Below are 19,298 nucleotides of genomic sequence, written 5' to 3'. Positions count from 1 at the left end.
GATGTAAAATTAATGTAGAAATTGAAGTATTTTATTTATGGTCGACATTAATATAACGTGACAACATCTCTCCATATTGAATTATAAAAAACACAATAAGAAATATTACCATTCATTTTTAAAATTCATTAAAATATTTTAATTAGGATATTTATTTTTAAAGTCTTCATTTTGTCAAATTTATATAAAGATTCCATTAACTAAAAGAGAATAAACAAAGTACATATTATATCAAATTCAACCAAATATTTCTATAATGAAAATATTCATATTGAGGCATCTAATTAGTTGTTCAATTAAAATGTCAATACTTAATTTTCCCACTAAAACGTCAATAATGAAAGATATATGTTTCATTAAATTTAAGATATAATTTTTGACTTTAAAAATTCTATTATGCTTTCAAGCTGTTACTTTGTACCTCCTACTAAGGCGAGATTCCCGGGACATATGGGCCTCCTTCAATGAAGACTGAATGAACCCCATGTGCACCATATCCGAATTTAATATCATCGCGTGCTATAAAATACAAACTAGATAATTGTGTCTCATTTTTAGCATTATAATAGGAAAAAGTATTTTTTATAAAAATAAGAATGGGTCTTTGTCAAATTAACCATCATTATATTTATTTGTAAGTTTTTAATGTTTTTAACACGTGAGTCAAGATGGATTAGGTGTGTAGTGGAATCCCGATTTCACTCGTGAATTTGGAAAAGCCGGAGCTACCTGAGCGAGATTTGATAGTGAATATATTTCTGTAATTATTGTCTCAACCCTCAGAGCCCAATCCTTGGGGGTTCATGGATTTCTTACCATTCTATTAGTGTCCTGAAAGGGGAACTAGACTTGTGAATTTGGAAAAGTGGGAGTGACCTGAGCGAGATTCGATTTCGCATCTATTTCTGTAATTATTGTCTCAACCCTGCGAGCCCAACCCTTAGGGTTTCATGGATTTCTTACCATTCCATGAGTCTTTTGAAAGGGGAACTAGTTCCCCCTCCCCCTCCTTCAGGGATATTGCCTTTCGCTCTACAACAGGTTGGTCAAATGTGAGAAGAATGAAGCGAATTCTTTGGAAATGTCGATTTTTAGAGGTGAAATGGCAAGTTGATCTTCAAGGTAGATGTATCCCTAAAGCATCGCAAAACTATACTTCTGATATTTCGCCAAAATCCCTAGAGGATCACTGGAAAAGATTGAAAGATCATGCTTTCAGATGTAAATTTATAGGAGGATGGCCCTCTAATAGAGATGGAACGATGGATTTCACAGAAGTGGCAACCGAAGGGAGAAATTGATCTCCATTTGGGACCTAAAGGATTCTTCATAGTAATTTTCTCCAACCTGGAAGATAGAGCCAAAATATTTGAGGGAAGGCCTTATTTTTATAATAATGTGGGGTTGTACATTCGGCACTGGGAAGAATGTTTCAACCCCGATAAAGAGGAATTTGTGTCTGCACATGTCTAGATAAGACTATACTCCCTACCAGTTGATTTCTTGATCCCATAAATATTGGAAGGTATTGGAAATGTACTGGGACGCTTTGTCAAAGTTTCCAAAGTAACCAAACAGGACTGGAACATGTTGTATGCTCGTCTTTGCATATATATGAATATTCCCTAGCTCCTCCCAGAGTCCATTAATTTGAATTATCAAGGAGAAATCTGGTCTCAACCAATTGGTTATGAGCATGTCCATTTTTGTTGCCGACTTTGCCATGATCATGGCCACCTTTTTTGAGATTGCCCAAGTCGAAGAAAGGAACCAAACAATGTGGGTTCGGTTGAAAATGAAGGGTTTACCAAAGTAACCACCTGCAGAAGAAATCCTAGAACGCGTGTTACCATCAATCCGCAACTACTTCCAGGAAAATATAGTTTTGATGCCCTAACAGAGATGGAAGAAGACCCACTAGAGGAAACAACAACTAATGTACAAATGAGGGAAAAAACTCCTCATGTGAAGGAGAAAGATACTTAGCAAGCGGTGAAGCAGAAAGCTCCTGAGAATGTAGAGGAGATACACGAAAAGATTGAGGTTACTGACCTACTACACATTGAGGAGGTGGCCCAGTTGACAAGGCAACCCTACGAATCTTTGTCCAAGGAAGAAAGTTTCCTAGCTGACCTTATCAATGAACGGGCAAAGGAAGACCTAGAAAATTTGTCGAAGGAACAATGCGACCAATATGCTAAGGCTTTGTTTGCCTAGAAAACTCAAAGACATAAGCAAGCTTCGAAGGGACCAAGTTTACATTCCATAGAAGAATTTCAAGAGAAAAGTAAAGACATTTTAGTTAAGGAGATTATTAAAGAAGCAAAAAAACAAGGAAGGAAAAATAAAAAGGATTCTTTACAAGAGACGGGAGATGTTTCAGTGAACTCAAGACAAGTTATGGAGATAGAGGATTACTATCCAACCATTCGAAAACGCTCTTAATAAAGATCCTCACATGGAATATTTGAGGCCTTAGTAGCAAAGGAAAGCAAAGATATGTAAGGGAATAAATGGAAAATGAGAAGTCGACAATCCTAATTTTGCAAGAGACAAAGCTAGTATGCGAAAAATTGGAAAAAGTCTCTGATTTTTTTGGAAAGGATGCAAATTTATGCAACTAGATGTGCAAGGGAGCGTTGGAGGATTGGAATTATTATGGAACCCATAAGAGATTATTTTCCAAGATTGTGTGGCAAGCTATTGAGTTTTAACAGGGCTTTCTAGATACTTGGGCACAAACGAACCAATTGTTTTGATAGTGATCTACGAACCTCCAATACCAATAGATAAGCCAAAATTTTAAACTCATTGTTTCTATCATAGAAGGTGCCTTCAACATCGATTCTGGATTTTAGGAGGTGATTTTAACTTAATAAGATCGTTTTTAGAAAGAAATGAGGGCTCAGGTAGACTTAAATCGGTCTCATAAAATTTTAATGGTCTCATTGAGGATTTGCGGCGAGTTGATATTCCTACAGTCAATGGTACTTTTACTTGGAATAATAGAAGGGGGGAACGAAATTAGATAACAAGTAGACTAGATTGGTTTCTTGTAACGGTGGAGGTGCTACATATGGACATCTACATTGAAGCCACCATTTTTCCTAGCTTAGGGTCATATCACTAGCCACTTCGGTTAGATATAGATTTGAAAGCAACGCCAAAAAATTGGCCTTTTAAACTAGAGATCTTTTGGTTAATGGATCCTCATTTGATAGAACAGGTTCAAGCTTGGTGGAAGGAAACATCTATGCATGGCAGTAAAAACATGTATTCTTTCCAACTTAAGTTACAGGCATTAAAAAGAAGTATACAACTTTGGAACAAATAACATTTTGGCAACATTTTTGAAGAAAAGCTAAGGTTGGAGCAAAAAACGCAAGACATACAACAACACATGATCCTTGAGGGGCTGACGATGAACCTAGTTGTGGAAGAAGGACTCACTTTACATTAGATAAAACAGAGGAGATAACGAGAGGAAATGTTATGGAAGCAGAAGTCTAGGGTTCAGTGGTTAAAGGCGGGCGAACGAAACACTGATTTTTTTCATAACTCAATGATACAATGAAGGCACAATAACAAAATTTTCTCTCTTATAGGGGTTGACAGAGAACATAAAACTTTACATTCAGAAATTGAGGAAGAACTAGTACACTATTATAGGCACCTCTTAACAGAAAATTATTGCCAAAGGCAAGGCCAAATAAGTAAGATTCTCAAAGGGATCCTTCAAATTATCTCTGATCAGTAGAATATCACTTTGATGCAACTAATTTCTTTCAGGAAGTGGAAGAGGTAGTTATGGGTCTACCCAAAAATAAAGCACCAAGACCGGGCGGGTTAATCTTGGATTTTTATCAAGCATGTTGGTTGTTTATGGGGAAAGAGATCCATGAGTTAGTGGAGGCATCGAGACAAACTCAGTCGTTACAGATAGGCCTAAATTCCACCTTCAATACATTGGTACCTAAACAAGATCATTCAGAAGACCCTAATGGTTTTCGACCCATTGCTTTGTGCAATGTCATTTATAAAATCATATCCAGGGTTGTAGTCAAATGTTTAAAACCTCTGCTCTCCAGTCTCATTTCGCTAGAGCAAACAGGGTTCGTCGAAGTTAGGTAGATCATGGATGGTATTAAGAAAGAAGTTGGGTATGTTAATAAAACTTGATTTATCTAAAGCCTATGATTATCTTAGTTGGGACTATTTACTCTACATTTTAGATTCTTTTGGGTTCTCTTCGCAATGGATTTCATGGATCTTTTCACTCATTTTTTCGCCTTTCTTTTCCATACTTGTCAATGGCCCCCCTTATTTTACATTTAGATCAATACGGGGATTAAGGCAAGGGGACCCTTTATCTCCATTTCCTTTTATCCTTGCAATGGACAGTTTGGGTAGACTATTAACGCAGTCATGTACCAAGGGTATTATAAAAGGACTTAAGTTGTTTGGACATGATTTAAAGGTTACACTTCAAAAATTCGTTGATGATGTATGCTTATTCGGATTACCAACATTAAGAGAAGCAAGAAATTTTCAAAAAATAATGCAACTCTTTGCGGAAGCGTAAGTTACTATGATTAAATAGGAAGAAACCAAGGTTTTCTTCTTTAATGGTAAGGAATCAGTTGCTAATAATTTGACCCGAGGTTTGGAATTTACAAGAGGCTATCTCCTAGTAAAATATATGGGAGTCCCATTAGTCTTCTCTCCAAACACATAAGTCGTTGGCAAGAATTAACAAAGAAATTGGGGAAACAATTGCAAAATTGGACATTTAGAGCACTCAACTTTGTAGGTAGATTAGTATTAACCGAGGTAGTATTGCAAGTTATCCCTTTGTATCAGATGACAACCATGTCACTTCCTAAATAGATAGGAAGCAAGCTCAGAACAATCTGGAGGGAATTTTTGTGGAAGGGCGAAGCTAAGGAAAAGAGATGGATGCTTGTTCGCTGGGATAAACTCTTTTTGCGAAAATTTCAAGGGGGATTAGGGTTACAAGATTTGGATATCATGAGCATGATGTTTGGATAAAAAATTTGGTCATAATGGATCATAGGAGGAGAACATCTATGCATATAAATATGGAATCACAAATATATCCAATGTTCGACAACAGAGGAAAGTTTAAGAGTAAAGGAGTATCATGCGGGATTCAACCTTTGGAATTGGGCTCAAGAGAGTAGAGAAATGGTTAAACAAATTGCCTTTTGGGACGAGGCTTGGCAACAAGTGCCAAGAATTAATGAAAATGATGAACTACAAGGGATACAAAAATTCATGGAGAATTTAGGTAATACGAAAGTACAAGACTATTGGAAAAGATCTAGTGACTCATCAATCTAGAGGACACAAAAGCTACATAGTGACTGACCTATAGCTCCATACCCACTTTCATGGGATAAGCTTGACCAAGAGATACAACAACGAAGGATTAGTATTTTGAATGGTGGTGATATATTACGTTGGGGGACAAAGAAACATGGTTGTTTTACAGTGAAACAAGCATGTCATATTGAAATAGGTCAACATTTATAGAGAATCAACAGGTTTGGAAGTGGATATGGTTGAGTTTCTGGTGGCCAAATATCTCCAAATTCCTCTGGTTAATAGCATGGAGACGTCTTTTAACTTGGGAGAATATAATAAGAAGAGGAATTGAAGGACCCTCTCTTTGTTTTCTCTATCATGTAGCACATGAAACAACATAGCATATATTTCTTTCATGTACCTTTGCCACTAATGTTGAAAATAGCAACAAGAAATGCTAAAAATATAAGTGCTAAAAATAGCACTTCTATAAATAGCATTTTGGGATACATTCCAATTTTAGTTAGTCCCTGAACTAAAATTGAGAATTAAAATTTGAATTTGATCTTAGGAGCTGTTTGTAAAATAATTAATTAATTCATCTTGAGTTAATTAGTTGTAGGAAATCAAACATGATGTCTATGTGAAGACATGCAACAGTGTCTCCATTGATTGAGGAAGTTATCCCTTGATTAAGGAGATCAGGATGGGTTGTACTTTGAGTTGTAATTAGTTAGCTCAGTTATCTAAGTTAAGTCCAGTTAGATTAGTTCCAACAGTTTGTGGAACTGATTGTGAGTTCAATTAGTTAATGCATGCATGCATGTCACTGTTGCACTTCAGATAACTGAATATTCTCTCATAAATAACTCATGCATGTTAGTTCAATCAGAGACCCAATTGAGATCAGATGATGGGATAGTGTACTATCAGTTGCAGGAATATTCCATGGAGGATATCTCTTGCATGTAGAAGGAATTCATTTCTTGGAGATTGCATAGTTACTTTTGGTTTTGATGAGTTGTGTGAATGGAACATTCACACAAGTGGCAACATTGGAACCCAGGAGAAACTGCGCAAGGAAATAGGAGGCTTTGAGGGCTGAGGGAAGGCATATGTTGTGTCTATTCAGTCTGTGAGCTGTATTGTAGGATTGTACTGAGAGCTGGATAGCTTGTGAGCTAAAGCTTTGTGTAATCCAAACATATTTCCACTTGTATGATATTACAGAGATCGAGGTTTTTAGCTAGTCTTTCCCCAGAGTATTCTTCTGTGTTCATGTGTGATTGCTTTCTCATTCTCTGTTAGATGTGTTCTATTTGATCTTGCTCAAAACCGATTAAGCTTTCGTAAGTTTGTTTGTAGAAGTAAATATAGTATTTTGGTTTAATATATTGCACTATCAGGTGATCTACAGTAAAAAATTCTACATGGTATCAGAGCAAAGGTGATCAAAGCGAAGAAAAATATACAAAGAAGGGAGAAGTTCTAAGTTTGAAGTTCCTGATTATAGAATTCAAATTCTTATCACATCTGAAATTTCACCAATGGCGTTCAACGGTTTAAGACTCGAGTATGCCCTTGATGGCAGCTCGAATTATATAGCCTAGAAGGATCAAATGGAAGTAGTATTAGAGGACAACGGTCTAAAGGACTTCATTGATCAAGAAGTCCCCAAGCCAACAACAACTAATGCTACAGAATTGGTGGAATGGAAGAAATGTGTGGCTAGAGTGAGGAGAATCCTTCTGGAGGGAGTTCAAGACCACATAGTCTCTAGTTTCCATGGGAAGGAGACACCATTTTCAATGTGGAAAACATTGAAAGATCTATATCAGAACAACAACGATCAAAGGAAGCTGGCACTGAAAGACAAGCTTCGGAAAATCAAGTGTGAAAAGGGCGACACGATCTCTACGTATTTGAACAAGCTCACCAACTGCAGGGATGAGCTTGGAAGTGTAGGGATCATGACAGCCGATGATGACATGGTGAGTCTTACTCTCCTCGGTCTTCCTAATAGCTGGCATAGCTACCAAGACTCGATAAATGGAAGAGAGAAACTGCCAGATTGGGAACGACTTTGGTTGGATCTAATGTAGGAGAAGATAAGAAGAAGCACCAGAGATGGATCTTCATCAAAGCAAGATGATGAAGAAAATCTAGCCTTAGCGAGTAAGGCGAGGAAAGGGAAAGGGAAGGCATCCCATTCCAAATCCAATTCTTCCCATGGTGGGAAGAAGTTTGACAAATCAAAAGTACGATGCTTTCATTGTCATGAGGTGGGCCATTATGCTACGAATTGTCCACAGAAGAAATCCAAGAAGGGATCCTCGAAGGGATCAAATGGTGAGGCACTGGCCTCACAGTTCGAGTTGGATTTCTCTGTCATCGCATGCATGGTTTCATCCATGGTGGGATGTTTTTGGTACCTGGACAGTGGAGCTTCATTCCACATGACCGGCGACAAGAATCTTTTCAGTACCTTGGAGGAGAAGGATCTCCAGATGTGGATCGAGATGGGTGATGATGGAAAGTACTGTGTTTTAGGTGAAAGTACAGTTGTGTTTCAGAGGGAGCATGGAGCTCCTCTCACCTTGATTGATGTAAAATATGTGCCAGGTCTGAAGAAGAATCTTCTGTCCGTGGCTATGTTAGAAGACAAAGGCTATGATGCAGTCTTTAGTAAAGGAAAGGTATTCCTGAGGCATATCATCATTGGATAGATCAAGAGGATTGGGATTCAAGTAAAGAATCTCTACAAGCTAGAGGTAGATGAATGTGTTGCATTTAGTTCCAAAGCAGAGTTGGTGCAGAGCCAAGATGTTGGCGAGCTATGGCATAGAAGATTGGGCCACTTGCACCATGGGGCCTTGAAGATCATGCAACAGATTTCTACTAGAATTCCCAAGGGAAAACTGGAGCAGATGGATACATGCAAAGGTTGTACCTTAGGTAAGTATGCGAAATCTTCCTTTCAGGATTGAGACAGTAGAGCTGGAGCAATCCTGGAGCGAGTTCACATAGATGTCTGTGGACCATTCTCTACAGCTTCCACTGCTAAAGAAAGGTACTATGTTATTTTTATTGATGATTTTTCTCGTAGATGTTGGATCTACTTTATGCAGAAGAAGGATAAGACCTTCTCAAGGTTTTGTGAGTTTAAAGCCTTGGTAGAAAAAGAATCTGGAAAGAAAATAAGGGCCTTGCGTAGCGACAATGGTGGAGAGTATGTCTCCCAATAGTTTAAGGACTTCTACACAGCAAAAGGAATTAAACGAGAGTTGACGACACCCCATAAACCACAACAGAATGGGGTGGCTGAAAGGAAGAATAGATCGATTATGGGGGAAGCTCGAGCGATGTTGCATGACCAAAGTCTACCACTTCATTTGTGGGCTGAGGCATGCAATACAACAATATACTTGTAGAACAGAAGCCCGCACCTTATACTAGGAATGAAGACACCTATGGAGGCCTTTTCCTGGAAGCAACCAGATGTGAGTCACTTCAGGATCTTTGGATCATTTGTTTATTGCCATGTGACCAAAGATGCCCGGAAGAAGCTAGATCCAACAGCTGAGTTGGGGATATACACCCCACAACTATTGGGTGTTCCTGCCTACTAGTCAGAGGACAGTGGTACACAGAGATCTGAATTTCGACGAGCAGAAAGCCATGCGAGTATCACTTGAGAGGGACCTCAAGTTGCATGCAGAGGAGGAACTTTCAGTTCCTAAGGAGGAGGAGCCTTAGACTGATGTGGAGCAGTCGCATGCAGAGGATCCGGGAGTGGAGACATCCACTCATGCTGAGTCTTCCAGAGATGGGCGGAAACGCTCAAGGGAAGATGACAGGTTGATGCTAGATGCGTGAGAGAATGTGGGACAACCATCTTCTCAGCGCAGACAGAGGAGGTCACCTGATTGGTACATTGGTTACATGGCCCTGGTTGGGTAGTGTGTAGAGTCCGAACCTTCTTCATTCGAGGAGGCAATGCAGCAACCAGTCTGGGTTGATGCAATGGTGGAGGAGTTACAACTCCATCGTTTGGAACTGTGTTTGGGATGTTGTCCCAAGACCTCAAGACAAGTTAGTGGTGAGTTCCCGATGGCTTTACAAGGTAAAGCAGGCAACTGACGGCAGTGTTGAGAAACATAAGGCAAGGTTTGTTGCCCATGGTTTCTCATAGGTCGAGGGGATCGACTACGATGAGACTTTTGCTCCGGTAGCAAGGTACTCATTTATTAGATCAATGTTGGCACTATCAGCTCAGATGGGTTGGAGGATCCATCAGATGGATGTGAAGACTGCGTTCCTCAATGGGAAGATTGAGGAAGAGGTGTACATTGAGCAGCCATAAGGTTTTGTGACATTCGATCATGAGTCGCATGTGTGCCGACTCAAGAGGGCTTTGTACGGGTTGAAGCAAGCACCTTATGCTTGGTACACCAGGATCGACAACTATTTCACCGGGTTGGGCTTCACCAAGAGTGAAGCAGATGCGAACCTTTACCACATCATGGTAGAAGGTAAGCCATTGATCATTGTTCTTTATGTCGATGATCTGATTTTGACAGGTGATGATCAGTTGATCAAGTCTTGCCAGGAGGACCTTGCAAGAGATTTCAAGATCAAGGACATGGGTCTTATGCACTACTTTCTAGGCATGGAAGTGTGACAGAAGTATGGGGAAGTGTTTGTTTCTCAAGGCAAGTATACCAATGAGATAATCAGGTGGTTCCACATGGAGAAGTGAAAGACCATGCAAACTCCTCTAGCTGGTAAATGGAGGAAGGAGGATGCTACTTCAGGTGAGGTAGTAGCTGCTACTATTTATCGGTAGCTTGTGGGTTCACTGATGTATCTAGTGAACACACAACCACACTTATGCTTTTTGGTGAACCAACTGAGTCAAGTTATGGTTCAACCTACCAAGTTGTTTTGGAAGGAAATGAAGCATGTGCTGAGATACCTCAGAGGCACATCTCAGTATGGATTGTGGTACAGACGAACAGAGGGAGTGAAGCTTCAAGGCTTCACAGATGCAGATTGGGCAAGGAGTCCATCAGACCGAAAGAGTACTTCTGGAGGAATCTTCAACCTTGGTTCAACTGCAGTTTCTTGGTACAACTGGAAACAGAGGTCAGTTGCACTTAGCTCAGCAGAGGCTGAATACATGGCTGCCAGTCAGGAAACATGCTAGGCCATTTGGATGCAGAAGATTCTAGTGGGATTTTTTGGTCAGAGGATGGATCCAACTATGATCTACTGCGATAATCAGAGTTGTATCAAACTCTCTGAGAATCTAGATTTTCATGACAGGTCCAAGCACATTGATATCTAGTATCATCATCTTCGAGATTGTGTGGTGAAGAGGATCATGTTGTTGCTGTATGTTTCGATTGAGGAACAGGATGCAGATAGTTTGACTAAGGCATTGTCAAAATGCAAGTTCGAGTTCCACAGAGACAGGATTTGGGTGACTGATAAACCCTTTCTTGTTGAGAGGGAGTGTTGAAAATAGCAACAAGAAATGCTAAAAATAGAAGTGCTAAAAATAGCACTGCTCTAAATAGCATTTCGGGATACATTCCAATTTTAGTTAGTCCCTGAACTAAAATTGAGAATTAAAATTCGAATTTGATCTTAGTAGCTATTTGTAAAATAATTAATTAATTCATCCTAAGTTAATTAGTTGTAGGAAATCAAACATGAAGTCTATGTGAAGACATGCAACAATTTCTCCATTGATTGAGGAAGTTATCCCTTGATTAAGGAGATCAGGATGAGTTGTACTTTGAGTTGTAATTAGTTAGCTTAATTATCTGAGTTAAGTCTAGTTAGATTAGTTCCAACAGTTTGCGGAATCGATTGTGAGTTCAATTAGTTAATGCATGCATGCATGTAACTGTAGCACTTCAGATAACTGAATATTCTCTCATAAATAACTCATGCATGTCAGTTCAGTTAGAGACCCAGTTGAGATCAGATGATGGGACAGTGTACTATCAGTTGTAGGAATATTCCATGGAGGATATCTCTTGCATGCAGAAGGAATTCATTCCTTGGAGATTGCACAGTTACTTTTGGTTTTGATGAGTTGTGTGAATGGAACATTCACATAGGTGGCAGCATTGGACCCCAGGAGAAACTGTGCAAGGAAATAGGAGGCTTGGAGGGCTAAGGGAAGGCATATGTTGTGTCTATTCAGTCTGTGAGCTATATTGTAGGATTTTACTGAGAGTTGGATAGCTTTTGAGCTAAAGCTTTGTGTAATTCGAACATATTTCCACTTGTGTGATATTACAGAGATCGGGGTTTTTAGCTGAGGCTTTCCCCAAAGTATTCTTCTGTGTTCATGTGTGATTTCTTTCTCATTCTCTGTTATATCTATTCTATTTGATCTTGCTCAAAATCGATTAAGCTTCCGCAAGTTTGTTTGTAGAAGTAGATCAAGTATTTTGCTTTAGTATGTTGCATTATGAGGTGATCTACAGTGAGAAATTCTACAACTAAGGTATGGGGACTCTTAATGAAATTCTTTAGCCACCTATTTCCATAATTCCAGGATATGATTTCTGCACTCAACTAATGGACAACTACCAAGAATATCATAGTTAATAAAGCATGAAAATTAATCTTTGGCTTCATTTCATGAAATTTATGGAAGGAATGAAATAATAGATATTTTCGTAAGAAGGAGAAAACATCGGAATTGATGGAAAAAAAAATCCTAAAAAATCTGAGGGAGACTATATTATTGGTCACGTGGTCACGGGGGGATTGGGAATCTAATGGGTTGGAGACAATTGTTCTAAGAAATCTGCAGTTGGATAGTAACAATGCCATTTCTCTACTAAGGAATCATATAGAACCCTCACTAATTGAAAACTATTATTATCAACCATCCCTAATAACTTCATAAAATTAAGGTTTGATGGTACTTCGAAAGGGGATCCAAGGCTAGTAGGCTTTGGGGGAATATTGTGTGATGCCAACTCAATCCCTACAAAAGCTTTTGTGGTGAATTGCGAGATTGCAACAAGAAATCTCTCAGAGTTCCTAGTAGCGGAAAGAGCACTCCATATTGCAATTCATCAGGGGTATTAGTTAATACAGATTCATGGAGACTCTCTAGTGGTGATACAATGTATTAAACAAATACTAAATGGAGAACATGCCTCTATATTTGTTCATTGTTGGTGATTGGAAATAGTTGTTTCCAATATTGCGGAATGTCTGAAACATTTTGACTATGTCCTAGTTGAACACACAAAACGAGCAGGCAACAATGTGGCAGACTATTTGCAAAATTTGGGTTGTCAGATGCAGGGTTTAGGCATGGACAAGCCATGGCATATTCTAGATTGTGATGTGGAAAATCAAGCAATAATGACATTTCTAGAACAGGAGAAAGCTATTGGAGGTTCCTTGATGGGGGTGTCAACTAGCACATAACCCAAGGTGGAGGAGAACGTGGCATCCAATGGACAACATTCTCTCAAACGAAGATACATGTAAGGTAAGTATAATGGGAATAGAATATCATTTTTTGGTGGCGTTCCCTCCTCAACAAGTGAAGGAGGTAGGAGGTAGAAACCATTATTTCTTGCAAATGTTCAGTGCATATAAACCTGACTCGCCCAGTTTTGGTTAGGTGAGTTTTAATGGGCCTTACGAGATCCACCATGGGAGTGGAGGTAGCATGTCTACAATGCATTAATGGCATTTAACAATGCAAGGATAATGTTTGTCTTAAGACGAGTGCCATACAAAACATTTGTCCTACCTTGGATTTAATTGGGAAAAATAATAATCCTCCAAATGCATATGGGCTTGCTTCCTCGTGTGATTATAAATGGAAGGGATGTAAAGGATGGCGAATGTATGTGGTACTCTATAACATCATAAGGTCTATGGTTTCAATTTATTATGACATGATTGGCACGACGTCCTCTATGCGTCGACAACCTTTCATCCAAGCTTGGTGGAGGGAAACATTTGAGGATAGAGAGTCTTTTTATATCCAACGAATTCTTAGTCAATGATTTTTATATTGTTCTTGCACAGTGCAACCTTAGGGTCGGTCTTTGAACTCATGATCATGCTTCCATCCTTGGCACTGCACGACTTCGAATTCCCAGGTATTTCTTTCAATTGTCCGGTTTTGGTGTGCGAGGTCTAGTACCCTGGCAATTTTTCAATTTGGTTTTAATTGCTTATTCTTCCTTGGTTTCTCAAAATCACAATGGAGCATATTTTGCTTTTTGGACCTTAATTCAAGATGGAATTGTTTCCATTTTACGTTTACCCATGATTTTCCTTTGCGTTGGTCCAATGTAGGTCACGAAATCCTTGGTCTTGGTTTAATTACTGTTTATTGTCTTGTATTCCTACCATACTTACTTGTCCATTCTCTCAATGTTATTTCTTGATTTTGTCTATTGTAAAACGCAATTGAGTCCCCTCCATCGAGAGTTTCTTTAGGTCTCTCTATGGCATCAATTTTCATTCCTTTTGTCTCCCTATATAGAGGGGTTTTAAGAAGTTGGGGTTTGTGTCCAGTTCTGAGTCTTGTGGGTTTTTGTGATGATATAGTTCTTTGTTGAAGTACACCATATCTAATTTTTTTGAACATGACCTTACGATTGGTCAATAGCCCTCAGGGTAATAATGAATTTCATCTTTATTGTCTTTCTGGTGCACTTCTTAGCATGACTATGCCACATCGTCATAGAATGGTAAGTTGTAGGGCAGGTTTCGGCTCAAGGTGTGATTCTCACTCCAGGCGATTGTTTGGCTGGACCTCTATTGCAACATTATTTGATACTATACCTCCAGAATCTAGAAAGCATATTCAAGATTTGGAATTACGAGAATTTGGGGACAAAGCCTATTTTTCAGACTCTGAACTTGGAAATTAGGAATACAAATGGATTCTTGACCCTGGAAAATTTCGAAAGCGAAAGTTGCAGTTCCTACATTTGTTGCAAGTTACCAATAGTTGGAATCACTACTCCATTTGGTCATCCGGGACAAAAAAGTGGATCATTATAGGATATTTGCAGGTCAAGAGGATTTGAAAGGCCTCCTTAGAAGTATTTGGTACTGCTTGGATGATATTCTTGTTCGCCTATAAAGGGTGGAGAAGTATGTAGTGTCAGATTCAGATTCTGACTCAGGGAACATCTTTGATACCCCTGTGGTGATTAATGCTCCATCGTTCAATATTACCTACCATCTCAACTATGTCCCTCTAGAAAATGGAGAGCCCTTGTGTCTAGTGGTTACTTCTGACTAGAAGTTTACCTTTGCAACGACTAATGCTTTTGGCAAGTTTTCCCCAATATGGATTGCACCCTTACGACTTTGTGTCTTTCAAAGCACCTGACATAGTGCATCATGGTAGGCTCATACTCCTTTCCAACACTCAGTCACTCTGTTTCACCTTTAACTGGGTTTTCTTTTGATCCATATGTACTCAAAGAATAACTCTTATTAGTGGATAATTTTGATACAACTTTTGAGTAATGTCTAAGTAGATAGTTTCAAGGTATGGTACAAGTAGTTTTTTGAAACAAAATTGTTCTTAGGATGGTAATAAGTTGTTATGGTTAGGAGAGTTATCTACCTTTAGAAGACACTGATTGAGATCCATGTATGTTTTGCAAAATATTTTTTGATTAATAAAATTTTTATGCCAATTAAAAAAAAAAGCATGCAACTCAAGATGAATATATATCTATGTATAACATAATGATTATTATTCATTTAATGTTTATAAAAAGGATATATATATATATAGTTTGTTAAATTTTTAAATTTAAATTAATTAATTATAATTGGGAAATTTATTAAGAAAAAATTGGGCCATGGCATGTATTAGGATTGCATCTAAAAAATTTGTAACTATGGCTTGAACTTTATTGTGTTAAACAAAAATAAATTCTTAAGCCTGTGTATATTAAGAATTTATTATATTTATAAATATAATAAATAATTCCCAAAATTATATACACAAAACAATATTCTAATTATTCTCGAGAAAAAAACCACTAGCTTTGTGGAAAGCATCTTGGTCTATTACCTGAGTTGCTTTAAGTATGGAAAGACTAGGGTTTTGCTCCGGTTGAGGAGAAGTAGAATGAATAGAGGAAGAGGAGGAACATGGCATCAGAAAGCTATACAACTCAACCTCTTCCAATTCGCTATGAATCCAACTCAATTTATCCTCAAGTGGATGGATGGAAGTGTTATCAATGTTAAATTGGTATGTTCAATGATGTTTCTATGTAGGCTGCGAGCTCCTCAATACGACTTGATGTGCAATGCAGGGAGTCTTGAATACTTTCCAATTCAAATTGATAAAGCATGGTGCACCATTACTTGAAGGGAGCAAGACAAGGACCAAGCACACAACGTTTAGGGGAGGAATTGGAAATATTGCATTGATAGGCAAGAGACTCCCACAATCGCCATAAGGACGAGCACTTACCGTGCTTGGACACGACGACACCCATGATCTCACTGTTAATGCAACTATGAATGAGCATGTACCAATACTTGTCCTGACCTCACGGAAAATCCAAAAGCTGGTTGTTATAATAATGTCATTCATGTATCTAATTTTTGCTATTTGTTAGTCGTTGTGGGTTTGAAATGCAACCACTCACTGCCATTGGAATTTCAAAAGAGAGTTACTTGTTAAATTTGATAAAAATTTGATAAAGTGACGGTTGTTTTCGTAAAATTTTTGACAAATTTATAAAATTTTGAACCATATTTAACAGAAAAATTACCCTATGCAAATAACCCATCAAATTCCATCTCTGCTCACCTCACCACCTTGTGACCTCTGACAAATAACGAATATTGACGTGAGCTTCATCCTGGGATGGGTTAAATGTATGAGCGAGCATTGATGTGAACGGTGTCGTAGTGACTGTGGACAGCTTGGTTAGCGAAGGTATTAGCACAAGAGTTTAGGGCCTTCAGCGCATGGAGAAAAACCACCTTCAGCAGAGAAGAGAGCCCAAACCGAACCCACTTGAAGATTGAACTAAACTTGGGATTCAAAGGAGAAGAGCCATCTTGTAAATGTTGAATTGTACTCTTTGAATCAGCAAGGGTGATCAAGGAGTGAGGACTTCAAGAAATAACGAGATTCACCCCTGGAAGCAAGACATATGATTCTACTTGCTCATTGGTCGCTCCAAGCTCTAAGTGAAAAGAAACACACATTTTCTTCCGAGGTGAAGAATAATTTCAAACCTGGTTATTTTATAATTCATTTTATTTATTTATTATTTTTGTTATTATTTACATAATATTTTGTACATAACAAATTAATTCATTATTTTTATTTAAAAAAATTATACTACTTAAAAAACAAATTAACTCATCATTTTCATTAAAAAAAAAACCATACCATTTGAAATAACAATGAGTAAAAAATATTTTTTCACTATTATTAAATAACCTTAAATCTTAAACCATTTTTCAATTTTCTTACATAAAAAATCAATTAAATTTATCACATCATTTTTATAAACCATTTTTTGAATTAACAAACCATAAAATTAATAAATAAAGTACATGTCAATGATAAAATGCAGAATAACTCTCCAAAAACATTAAAAGATGTTACTGAATTTCGAATAAAATTTCGTAGACAATCAATTAGGAAGATGGAATTTATATGCCTTTGACGTGTAATAATTAGAATTGTATATAGCTATTTCGGTCAAAACCTTATTTTATATGATTTAAGATTAAAAAATATATATATTGAAAAATTTATTAGTTATTTGAATTATGTAAATTAAATAACTTATATTTACATTTTTAAAAATCTTTTTAAAATTTTGATTAAAATTAATCAGAAAAATATGGTGAAAAAATTTATTTCATTTTTAAGTTAAACTAGGCATATATGTATATATTCTTTAAAAATATATAATTGATGATGATGATGATGGTGGTGGTTAATGTCCACTGAGACCAAACATTGGTCTATCGGACCTAAAGAAACAAATTATTTATTTTGATTTAAGATTTTATTCCTATGCTCAAAAAGCTTGGAGAGAAGCCTCCCGAGCTCACTATAATTTTGACATTGTAAAAGGCTAGGAATGTCAGTATTGTAACAAAGATTGTGAAACTGAGATCTAATGTGGTTATACGCGGGGCACTCTAAGAGGAAGTGGTTTTCATCCTCGATGTTCCTATTCTCTTTTTTTTGCTTAAGCAAGAGTCGTGCCTTTTTTTCCATTAAGTCAAACATAATTACAATACTTACAAAGAATCATCAATAAAAAAGTGCTCTACTGTCTCTAAGCTTTCTAACCTCTAAGAGTTCCACATCACACACTCTCGGGTACCGAAACAAAAGAGATCCGGGGCAAAACCCCGTGCCAACCCGCTTTCTAACCACTAAAGAAACTCTGCCTCCCAAAGCTTAAGTAAAGACCTATGCTGTAGAAAACAAACATTACAAAATGTAGCAAAAATACAACCCTCCGACCCCACTGAACCCTCACTGAATCTTGAGCGTTGATCTGACGAGAGAAAAATCGACGGTGGAGCAGAATATCGCACACCCGAACTTGATAGAATTTTAATGTGCGATAAGGGTGGTTTCCTGGACCGTCCCTCATCCACGCGGAAAGCGATGAAAGGTGTCGCTGCCCAACGAACGAAACCACCATCTGCCGGAAAGTGGTGCGATCGCACCACAACCGCCCAAGAGGTGGTTTTGAAACTCTGCCATGCGAGGAAAGGGAAGTGATGCCACAAGAACGTTTTTTGTTCTCATTCCTGCTCCTAATAGTGTAAACCCAACACCCGTCTTCAGGGCTATTCGGCGGACTGGTGATTAAAGCTGCTAATTCCTCCTCTGACGTGCTATCTTCCGTTGATCTGTCTGACCAACCATAAGTATTCTGCAAAAAACTGCTCATTGCGTCGTGGCTTCCTTGGTTCTGTGCTGATACACTCTTTTGTCCTCTTCCGCCTGGGAGTGGCAAAGAGCTTTTAGCTGGCTTTGTGGCATTTCTCGCCATCTCATAGAATTGCTTATGTCCTTACAGATGACGCCTTGATTGGTCAGGATATCTGCCAATTTGTTGGCTTTTCTACGCACTTGGTTGAATCTGAGTGTGCGAAGTCCTTGAAGATGGATTTGAATTTTTTGGAGCACCCTTATTAACCGCCAATGATTTGTTACTTTTTTTGGTCCTGTGCCATGACTACGTTTTTTGGCTGCGTTGATGACTAACTCTGAATCAGCTTCTATCATGACCTTGTGGCAGTTGTCCTGCTTCAAAAAGTATAAGCATTGCTCTAGAGCCATTAGTTCCGCCATGTTGTTGGTAGCTCTTCCTAAATGACAGTGGAAGAGGGAGATGATGTTTCCTGATTCATCCCTTAGAGCTCCTCCAAAACCAGCCATTCCAGGGTTATTTTTTGACGCTCCATCAATGTTAAACTTTAAAAAGCCTTCGGGGGGGGGGGGGGGGGGGGTCCAAAAATCCTCAATTAGTTCCCTTAAGATGATTTTCCTGTTTGAACATGGAGGAGTAAGCCCTTGCATGTCTAGCTGTTTGAGAATATTCAGCTCTGTTTCTAAGGGAGGATTTTTGGGGAGATCCCTAACTATAGTGCCCACTGTTTCTTTTCGCTGTTTCAAGATTTTCTCCAACAGGCGGAGAGAGGACTTCTTTTCTTCTTTGAAAATTTTGTTATTTCTTTCTTTCCAAACATTCCATATTATAAAACTTGGCAAGAGAGCCCAGGTTGAGTTAAGAACCTCATGCTCCGAAAAATTATCCTTCCAATTGTTTATGGTGTTTGTGATACTGTCTTTGTCTCTGTCAGATTGATTGAAGATAGAGGCAAAAAAATCCCATATCCTTGAGGTGTAAATGTAGCTATTGAGAAGATGTTCCATTGTCTCTTCTTGTGCTTCACAG

At 38.2% G+C, this 19,298-nt stretch overlaps 1 pseudogene; it reads right to left on the bottom strand.

The window, feature by feature from the left end:
• LOC149225361 (mitochondrial outer membrane protein porin of 36 kDa pseudogene) overlaps positions 1–18,389 on the bottom strand; it is a 52,629-nt pseudogene extending 34,240 nt beyond the window's left edge.
• Between the last annotated feature and the right edge of the window lie 909 nt (positions 18,390–19,298).

This window comes from Pinus tabuliformis, chromosome J, assembly GCF_031772625.1.
Source record: "Pinus tabuliformis cultivar Carrire ecotype Pingquan chromosome J, CPIR1, whole genome shotgun sequence".
Classification (NCBI taxonomy): domain Eukaryota; kingdom Viridiplantae; phylum Streptophyta; class Pinopsida; order Pinales; family Pinaceae; genus Pinus; species Pinus tabuliformis.
This window is presented reverse-complemented; position numbering and strand designations above follow the sequence as displayed.